This window comes from Passer domesticus, chromosome W (assembly GCF_036417665.1).
Source record: "Passer domesticus isolate bPasDom1 chromosome W, bPasDom1.hap1, whole genome shotgun sequence".
Lineage (NCBI taxonomy): Eukaryota > Metazoa > Chordata > Aves > Passeriformes > Passeridae > Passer > Passer domesticus.
In genome coordinates this window covers 24,970,851-24,981,816 of record NC_087511.1, presented here as the reverse complement: position 1 = coordinate 24,981,816, position 10,966 = coordinate 24,970,851, and positions in this window count along the sequence as shown.

Genomic DNA, 10,966 nt, shown 5'->3' with positions numbered 1-10,966 from the left:
TCTGCAGCTTTCTAACTGCTAGAAGTTCATGGCTTACCACTCGCCTGCCTCATGTATTGGCATTAGCATTCGAATGCAAGGTATTCTTGGACAACTTTGTTGTGCTTGCTTCTAGTTCTGCCCCAGCCCACCATGGATAACCATGCTCTTCCCGTTAGTTTCTGAGATGCCGAGAAGTCGAGAATTTAGAACACAAGTCCGGGGAGGTATACTGTGCTGGCACAGTTTCTCCTTGCTAGACAGAGTGGAAAAGCATTTTGCTGAGCTGCAGAAGACAAGAAATGCAGAATACGGAGATACGGAGCTGTCCGAAGTTAAGTGCCGCTGCCAGGCGTCGTTGGGCAGAAAGAGAGCTCCAGAGAGCACAGTGACCGGCACAGTGCTCTCTGCGCGAATAGCCGCTTGATCGCATCCGAGAGACGGAGAGCGCGGTACCTTCTAGGATGAGAAGAGTGAAGCCGCACAACACCCGGACTGTGTGCGCAGCTTTCTAACTGCTAGATGTTCATGGCTTACCACTCGCCTGCCTCATGTATTGGCATTAGCATTCGAATGCAAGGTATTCTTGGACAACTTTGCTGTGCTTTTTGCTAGTTCTGCCCCAGCCCACCATGGATAACCTTGCTCTTCCCGTTAGTTTCTGAGATGCCGAGAAGTCGGGAATTTAAAACACAAGTCCTGGGAGGTATACTGTGCTGGCACAGTGTCTCTTGCTAGACAGAGGGAAAAGCATTTTGCTGAGATGCAGAAGACAAGAAATGCAGAATAGGGAGATATGGAGCTGTCCGAAGTTAAGTGCCGCTGCCAGGCGTCTTTGGGCAGAAAGAGAGCTCCGGAGCGCACAGAGACCGGCACAGTGCTCTCTGCGCGAATAGCCGCTTGATCGCGTCCGAGAGACGGAGAGCACTGTACCTTCTAGGATGCGAAGAGTGACGCCGCACAACACCCGGGCTGTGTCCGCAGCTTTCTAACTGCTAGAAGTTCATGGCTTACCACTCGCCTGCCTCATGTATTGGCATTAGCATTCGAATGCAAGGAATTCTTGGACAACTTTGTTGTGCTTGCTGCTAGTTCTGCCCCAGCCCACCATGGATAACCTTGCTCTTCCCGTTAGTTTCTGAGATGCCGAGAAGTCGAGAATTTAGAACACAAGTCGGGGGGGGGAAAACTGTGCTGGCACAGTTTCTCCTTGCTAGACAGAGTGGAAAAGCATTTTGCTGAGCTGCAGAAGACAAGAAATGCAGAATACGGAGATACGGAGCTGTCCGAAGTTAAGTGCCGCTGCCAGGCGTCGTTGGGCAGAAAGAGAGCTCCGGAGCGCACAGTGACCGGCACAGTGCTCTCTGCGCGAATAGCCGCTTGATCGCATCCGAGAGACGGAGAGCGCGGTACCTTCTAGGATGCGAAGAGTGAAGCCGCACAACACCCGGACTGTGTGCGCAGCTTTCTAACTGCTAGATGTTCATGGCTTACCACTCACCTGCCTCATGTATTGGCATTAGCATTCGAATGCAAGGTATTCTTGGACAACTTTGCTGTGCTTGTTGCTAGTTCTGTCCCAGCCCACCATGGATAACCTTGCTCTTCCCGTTAGTTTCTGAGATGCCGAGAAGTCGGGAATTTAGACCGCAAGTCCGGGCAGGTATACTGTGCTGGCACTGTTTCTCCTTGCCAGACAGAGTGGAAAAGCATTTTGCTGAGATGCAGAAGACAAGAAATGCAGAATACGGAGATACGGAGCTGTCCGAAGTTAAGTGCCGCTGCCAGGCGTCTTTGGGCAGAAAGAGAGCTCCGGAGCGCACAGAGACCGGCACAGTGCTCTCTGCGCGAATAGCCGCTTGATCGCATCCGAGAGACGGAGAGCGCGGTACCTTCTAGGATGCGAAGAGTGAAGCCGCACAACACCCGGACTGTGTGCGCATCTTTCTAACTGCTAGATGTTCATGGCTTACCACTCGCCTGCCTCATGTATTGGCATTAGCATTCGAATGCAAGGTATTCTTGGACAACTTTGCTGTGCTTGTTGCTAGTTCTGTCCCAGCCCGCCATGGATAACCTCTCTCTTCCCGTTAGTTTCTGAGATGCCGAGAAGTCGGGAATTTAGAACACAAGTCCGGAGACGTATACTGTGCTGGCAGAGTTTCTCCTTGCTAGACAGAGTGGAAAAGCATTTTGCTGAGCTGCAGAAGACATGAAATGCAGAATAGGGAGATACGGAGCTGTCCGAAGTTAAGTGCCGCTGCCAGGCGTCTTTGGGCAGAAAGAGAGCTCCGGAGCGCACACAGACCGGCACAGTGCTCTCTGCGCGAATAGCCGCCTGATCGCATCCGAGAAACGGAGAGCGCGGTACCTTCTAGGATGCGAAGAGTGAAGCCGCACAACACCCGGACTGTGTCCGCAGCTTTCTAACTGCTAGAAGTTCATGGCTTACCACTCGCCTGCCTCATGTATTGGCATTAGCATTCGAATGCAAGGTATTCTTGGACAACTTTGTTGTGCTTTTTGCTAGTTCTGCCTCAGCCCACCATGGATAACCTTGCTCTTCCCGTTAGTTTCTGAGATGCCGAGAAGTCGGGAATTCAGAACACAAGTCCGGGGAGGTATACTGTGCTGGCACAGTGTCTCCTTGCTAGACAGAGGGAAAAGCATTTTGCTGAGATGCAGAAGACAAGAAATGCAGAATTGGGAGATACGGAGCTGTCCGAAGTTAAGTGCATCTGCCAGGCGTCGTTGGGCAGAAAGAGAGCTCCGGAGCGCACAGTGACCGGCACAGTGCTCTCTGCGCGAATAGCCGCTTGATCGCATCCGAGAGACGGAGAACACGGTACCTTCTAGGATGCGAAGAGTGAAGCTGCACAACACCCGGACTGTGTGCGCAGCTTTCTAACTGCTAGATGTTCATGGCTTACCACTCGCCTTCCTCATGTATTGGCATTAGCATTCGAATGCAAGGTATTCTTGGACAACTTTGCTGTGCTTTTTGCTAGTTCTGCCCCAGCCCACCATGGATAACCTTGCTCTGCCCGTTAGTTTCTGAGATGCCAAGAAGTCGAGAATTTAGAACACAAGTCCGGGGAGGTATACTGTGCTGGCACCGTTTCTCCTTGCTAGACAGAGTGGAAAAGCATTTTGCTGAGCTGCAGAAGACAAGAAATGCAGAATACGGCGATACGGAGCTGTCCGAAGTTAACTGCCGCTGCCAGGCATTGTTGGGCAGAAAGAGAGCCCCGGAGCGCACAGTGACCGGCACAGTGCTCTCTGCACGAATAGCCGCTTGATCGCATCCGAGAGACGGAGAGCGCGGTACCTTCTAGGATGCGAAGAGTGAAGCCGCACAACACCCGGACTGTGTCTGCACCTTTCTAACTGCTAGATGTTCATGGCTTACCACTCGCCTGCCTCATGTATTGGCATTAGCATTCGAATGCAAGGTATTCTTGGACAACTTTGTTGTGCTTGCTGCTAGTTCTGCCCCAGCCCACCACAGATAACCTTGCTCTTCCCGTTAGTTTCTGAGATGCCAAGAAGTCGAGAATTTAGAACACAAGTCCGGGGAGGTATACTGTGCTGGCACAGTTTCTCCTTGCTAGACAGAGTGGAAAAGCATTTTGCTGAGCTGCAGAAGACAAGAAATGCAGAATAGGGAGATACCGAGCTGTCCGAAGTTAAGTGCCGCTGCCAGGCGTCGTTGGGCAGAAAGAGAGCTCCAGAGCGCACAGTGACCGGCACAGTGCTCTCTGCGCGAATAGCCGCTTGATCGCGTCCGAGAGACGGAGAGCGCGGTACCTTCTAGGATGCGAAGAGTGACGCCGCACAACACCCGGACTGTGTCCGCAGCTTTCTAACTGCTAGAAGTTCATGGCTTACCACTCGCCTGCCTCATGTATTGGCATTAGCATTCGAATGCAAGGTATTCTTGGACAACTTTGCTGTGCTTGTTGCTAGTTCTGTTCCAGCCCACCATGGAAAACCTTGCTCTTCCGGTTACTTTCTGAGATGCCGAGACGTCGGGAATTTAGAACACAAGTCCGGGGAGGTATACTGTTCTGGCCCAGTTTCTCCTTGCTAGACAGAGTGGAAAAGCATTTTGCTGAGATGCAGAAGACATGAAATGCAGAATAGGGAGATACGGAGCTGTCCGAAGTTAAGTGCCGCTGCCAGGCGTCGTTGGGCAGAACGAGAGCTCCGGAGCGCACAGTGACCGGCACAGTGCTCTCTGCGCGAATAGCCGCTTGATCGCATCCGAGAGACGGAGAGCGCGGTACCTTCTAGGATGCGAAGAGTGAAGCCGCACAACACCCGGACTGTGTCCGCAGCTTTCTAACTGCTAGAAGTTCATGGCTTACCACTCGCCTGCCTCATGTATTGGCATTAGCATTCGAATGCAAGGTATTCTTGGACAACTTTGCTGTGCTTGTTGCTAGTTCTGTTCCAGCCCACCATGGAAAACCTTGCTCTTCCCGTTAGTTTCTGAGATGCCGAGACGTCGGGAATTTAGAACACAAGTCCGGGGAGGTATACTGTTCTGGCCCAGTTTCTCCTTGCTAGACAGAGTGGAAAAGCATTTTGCTGAGATGCAGAAGACAAGAAATGCAGAATAGGGAGATACGGAGCTGTCCGAAGTTAAGCGCCGCTGCCAGGCGTCTTTGGGCAGAAAGAGAGCTCCGGAGCGCACAGAGACCGGCACAGTGCTCTCTGCGCGAATAGCCGCCTGATCGCATCCGAGAAACGGAGAGCGCGGTACCTTCTAGGATGCGAAGAGTTAAGCCGCACAACACCCGGACTGTGTCCGCAGCTTTCTAACTGCTAGAAGTTCATGGCTTACCACTCGCCTGCCTCATGTATTGTCATTAGCATTCGAATGCAAGGTATTCTTGGACAACTTTGCTGTGCTTGTTGCTAGTTCTGTTCCAGCCCACCATGGAAAACCTTGCTCTTCCCGTTAGTTTCTGAGATGCCGAGACGTCGGGAATTTAGAACACAAGTCCTGGGAGGTATACTGTGCTGGCACAGTGTCTCTTGCTTGACAGAGGGAAAAGCATTTTGCTGAGATGCAGAAGACAAGAAATGCAGAATACGGAGATACGGAGCTGTCCGAAGTTAAGTGCCGCTGCCAGGCGTCGTTGGGCAGAAAGAGAGCTCCGGATCGCACAGTGCCCGGCACAGTGCTCTCTGCGCGAATAGCCGCTTGATCGCATCCGAGAGACGGAGAGCGCGGTGCCTTCTAGGATGCGAAGAGTGACGCCGCACAACACCCGGACTGTGTCCGCAGCTTTCTAACTGCTAGAAGTTCATGGCTTACCACTCGCCTGCCTCATGTATTGGCATTAGCATTCGAATGCAAGGTATTCTTGGACAACTTTGCTGTGCTTGTTGCTAGTTCTGTTCCAGCCCACCATGGAAAACCTTGCTCTTCCCGATAGTTTCTGAGATGCCGAGACGTCGGGAATTTAGAACACAAGTCCGGGGAGGTATACTGTTCTGGCCCAGTTTTTCCTTGCTAGACAGAGTGGAAAAGCATTTTGCTGAGATGCAGAAGACAAGAAATGCAGAATAGGGAGATACGGAGCTGTCCGAAGTTAAGTGCCGCTGCCAGGCGTCTTTGGGCAGAAAGAGAGCTCCGGAGCGCACAGAGACCGGCACAGTGCTCTCTGCGCGAATAGCCGCCTGATCGCATCCGAGAAACGGAGAGCGCCGTACCTTCTAGGATGCGAAGAGTGAAGCCGCACAACACCCGGACTGTGTCCGCAGCTTTCTAACTGCTAGAAGTTCATGGCTTACCACTCGCCTGCCTCATGTATTGGCATTAGCATTCGAATGCAAGGGATTCTTGGACAACTTTGCTGTGCTTTTTGCTAGTTCTGCCTCAGCCCACCATGGATAACCTTGCTCTTCCCGTTAGTTTCTGAGATGCCGAGAAGTCGGGAATTCAGAACACAAGTCCGGGGAGGTATACTGTGCTGGCACAGTGTCTCCTTGCTAGACAGAGGGAAAAGCATTTTGCTGAGATGCAGAAGACAAGAAATGCAGAATAGGGAGATACGGAGCTGTCCGAAGTTAAGTGCCGCTGCCAGGCGTCTTTGGGCAGAAAGAGAGCTCCGGAGCGCACAGAGACCGGCACAGTGCTCTCTGCGCGAATAGCCGCTTGATCGCATCCGAGAGACGGAGAGCGCGGTACCTTCTAGGATGCGAAGAGTGAAGCCGCACAACACCCGGACTGTGTCCGCAGCTTTCTAACTGCTAGATGTTCATGGCTTACCACTCGCCTGCCTCATGTATTGGCATTAGCATTCGAATGCAAGGTATTCTTGGACAACTTTGCTGTGCTTGTTGCTAGTTCTGTCCCAGCCCACCATTGATAACCTTGCTCTTCCCGTTAGTTTCTGAGATGCCGAGAAGTCGGGAATTTAGAACACAAGTCCGGGGAGGTATACTGTGCTGGCACAGTTTCTCCTTGCGAGACAGAGTGGAAAAGCATTTTGCTGAGCTGCAGAAGACAAGAAATGCAGAATACGGAGATACGGAGCTGTCCGAAGTTAAGTGCCGCTGCCAGGCGTCGTTGGGCAGAAAGAGAGCTCCGGAGCGCACAGTGACCGGCACAGTGCTCTCTGCGCGAATAGCCGCTTGATCGCATCCGAGAGACGGAGAGCGCGGTACCTTCTAGGATGCGAAGAGTGAAGCCGCACAACACCCGGACTGTGTGCGCAGCTTTCTAACTGCTAGATGTTCATGGCTTACCACTCACCTGCCTCATGTATTGGCATTAGCATTCGAATGCAAGGTATTCTTGGACAACTTTGCTGTGCTTGTTGCTAGTTCTGTCCCAGCCCACCATGGATAACCTTGCTCTTCCCGTTAGTTTCTGAGATGCCGAGAAGTCGGGAATTTAGAACACAAGTCCGGGCAGGTATACTGTGCTGGCACAGTTTCTCCTTGCTAGACAGAGTGGAAAAGCATTTTGCTGAGATGCAGAAGACAAGAAATGCAGAATACGGAGATACGGAGCTGTCCGAAGTTAAGTGCCGCTGCCAGGCGTCTTTGGGCAGAAAGAGAGCCCCGGAGCGCACAGAGACCGGCACAGTGCTCTCTGCGCGAATAGCCGCTTGATCGCATCCGAGAGACGGAGAGCGCGGTACCTTCTAGGATGCGAAGAGTGAAGCCGCACAACACCCGGACTGTGTCTGCAGCTTTCTAACTGCTAGAAGTTCATGGCTTACCACTCGCCTGCCTCATGTATTGGCATTAGCATTCGAATGCAAGGTATTCTTGGACAACTTTGTTGTGCTTGCTTCTAGTTCTGCCCCAGCCCACCATGGATAACCATGCTCTTCCCGTTAGTTTCTGAGATGCCGAGAAGTCGAGAATTTAGAACACAAGTCCGGGGAGGTATACTGTGCTGGCACAGTTTCTCCTTGCTAGACAGAGTGGAAAAGCATTTTGCTGAGCTGCAGAAGACAAGAAATGCAGAATACGGAGATACGGAGCTGTCCGAAGTTAAGTGCCGCTGCCAGGCGTCGTTGGGCAGAAAGAGAGCTCCAGAGAGCACAGTGACCGGCACAGTGCTCTCTGCGCGAATAGCCGCTTGATCGCATCCGAGAGACGGAGAGCGCGGTACCTTCTAGGATGCGAAGAGTGAAGCCGCACAACACCCGGACTGTGTGCGCAGCTTTCTAACTGCTAGATGTTCATGGCTTACCACTCGCCTGCCTCATGTATTGGCATTAGCATTCGAATGCAAGGTATTCTTGGACAACTTTGCTGTGCTTTTTGCTAGTTCTGCCCCAGCCCACCATGGATAACCTTGCTCTTCCCGTTAGTTTCTGAGATGCCGAGAAGTCGGGAATTTAAAACACAAGTCCTGGGAGGTATACTGTGCTGGCACAGTGTCTCTTGCTAGACAGAGGGAAAAGCATTTTGCTGAGATGCAGAAGACAAGAAATGCAGAATAGGGAGATACGGAGCTGTCCGAAGTTAAGTGCTGCTGCCAGGCGTCTTTGGGCAGAAAGAGAGCTCTGGAGCGCACAGAGACCGGCACAGTGCTCTCTGCGCGAATAGCCGCTTGATCGCGTTCGAGAGACGGAGAGCGCGGTACCTTCTAGGATGCGAAGAGTGACGCCGCACAACACCCGGACTGTGTCCGCAGCTTTCTAACTGCTAGAAGTTCATGGCTTACCACTCGCCTGCCTCATGTATTGGCATTAGCATTCGAATGCAAGGAATTCTTGGACAACTTTGTTGTGCTTGCTGCTAGTTCTGCCCCAGCCCACCATGGATAACCTTGCTCTTCCCGTTAGTTTCTGAGATGCCGAGACGTCGGGAATTTAGAACACAAGTCCGGGGAGGTATACTGTTCTGGCCCAGTTTTTCCTTGCTAGACAGAGTGGAAAAGCATTTTGCTGAGATGCAGAAGACAAGAAATGCAGAATAGGGAGATACGGAGCTGTCCGAAGTTAAGTGCCGCTGCCAGGCGTCTTTGGGCAGAAAGAGAGCTCCGGAGCGCACAGAGACCGGCACAGTGCTCTCTGCGCGAATAGCCGCCTGATCGCATCCGAGAAACGGAGAGCGCCGTACCTTCTAGGATGCGAAGAGTGAAGCCGCACAACACCCGGACTGTGTCCGCAGCTTTCTAACTGCTAGAAGTTCATGGCTTACCACTCGCCTGCCTCATGTATTGGCATTAGCATTCGAATGCAAGGGATTCTTGGACAACTTTGCTGTGCTTTTTGCTAGTTCTGCCTCAGCCCACCATGGATAACCTTGCTCTTCCCGTTAGTTTCTGAGATGCCGAGAAGTCGGGAATTCAGAACACAAGTCCGGGGAGGTATACTGTGCTGGCACAGTGTCTCCTTGCTAGACAGAGGGAAAAGCATTTTGCTGAGATGCAGAAGACAAGAAATGCAGAATAGGGAGATACGGAGCTGTCCGAAGTTAAGTGCCGCTGCCAGGCGTCTTTGGGCAGAAAGAGAGCTCCGGAGCGCACAGAGACCGGCACAGTGCTCTCTGCGCGAATAGCCGCTTGATCGCATCCGAGAGACGGAGAGCGCGGTACCTTCTAGGATGCGAAGAGTGAAGCCGCACAACACCCGGACTGTGTCCGCAGCTTTCTAACTGCTAGATGTTCATGGCTTACCACTCGCCTGCCTCATGTATTGGCATTAGCATTCGAATGCAAGGTATTCTTGGACAACTTTGCTGTGCTTGTTGCTAGTTCTGTCCCAGCCCACCATGGATAACCTTGCTCTTCCCGTTAGTTTCTGAGATGCCGAGAAGTCGGGAATTTAGAACACAAGTCCGGGGAGGTATACTGTGCTGGCACAGTTTCTCCTTGCGAGACAGAGTGGAAAAGCATTTTGCTGAGCTGCAGAAGACAAGAAATGCAGAATACGGAGATACGGAGCTGTCCGAAGTTAAGTGCCGCTGCCAGGCGTCTTTGGGCAGAAAGAGAGCTCCGGAGCGCACAGTGACCGGCACAGTGCTCTCTGCGCGAATAGCCGCTTGATCGCATCCGAGAGACGGAGAGCGCGGTACCTTCTAGGATGCGAAGAGTGAAGCCGCACAACACCCGGACTGTGTGCGCAGCTTTCTAACTGCTAGATGTTCATGGCTTACCACTCACCTGCCTCATGTATTGGCATTAGCATTCGAATGCAAGGTATTCTTGGACAACTTTGCTGTGCTTGTTGCTAGTTCTGTCCCAGCCCACCATGGATAACCTTGCTCTTCCCGTTAGTTTCTGAGATGCCGAGAAGTCGGGAATTTAGAACACAAGTCCGGGCAGGTATACTGTGCTGGCACAGTTTCTCCTTGCTAGACAGAGTGGAAAAGCATTTTGCTGAGATGCAGAAGACAAGAAATGCAGAATACGGAGATACGGAGCTGTCCGAAGTTAAGTGCCGCTGCCAGGCGTCTTTGGGCAGAAAGAGAGCCCCGGAGCGCACAGAGACCGGCACAGTGCTCTCTGCGCGAATAGCCGCTTGATCGCATCCGAGAGACGGAGAGCGCGGTACCTTCTAGGATGCGAAGAGTGAAGCCGCACAACACCCGGACTGTGTCTGCAGCTTTCTAACTGCTAGAAGTTCATGGCTTACCACTCGCCTGCCTCATGTATTGGCATTAGCATTCGAATGCAAGGTATTCTTGGACAACTTTGTTGTGCTTGCTTCTAGTTCTGCCCCAGCCCACCATGGATAACCATGCTCTTCCCGTTAGTTTCTGAGATGCCGAGAAGTCGAGAATTTAGAACACAAGTCCGGGGAGGTATACTGTGCTGGCACAGTTTCTCCTTGCTAGACAGAGTGGAAAAGCATTTTGCTGAGCTGCAGAAGACAAGAAATGCAGAATACGGAGATACGGAGCTGTCCGAAGTTAAGTGCCGCTGCCAGGCGTCGTTGGGCAGAAAGAGAGCTCCAGAGAGCACAGTGACCGGCACAGTGCTCTCTGCGCGAATAGCCGCTTGATCGCATCCGAGAGACGGAGAGCGCGGTACCTTCTAGGATGCGAAGAGTGAAGCCGCACAACACCCGGACTGTGTGCGCAGCTTTCTAACTGCTAGATGTTCATGGCTTACCACTCGCCTGCCTCATGTATTGGCATTAGCATTCGAATGCAAGGTATTCTTGGACAACTTTGCTGTGCTTTTTGCTAGTTCTGCCCCAGCCCACCATGGATAACCTTGCTCTTCGCGTTAGTTTCTGAGATGCCGAGAAGTCGGGAATTTAAAACACAAGTCCTGGGAGGTATACTGTGCTGGCACAGTGTCTCTTGCTAGACAGAGTGGAAAAGCATTTTGCTGAGATGCAGAAGACAAGAAATGCAGAATAGGGCGATACGGAGCTGTCCGAAGTTAAGTGCCGCTGCCAGGCGTCTTTGGGCAGAAAGAGAGCTCTGGAGCGCACAGAGACCGGCACAGTGCTCTCTGCGCGAATAGCCGCTTGATCGCGTTCGAGAGACGGAGAGCGCGGTACCT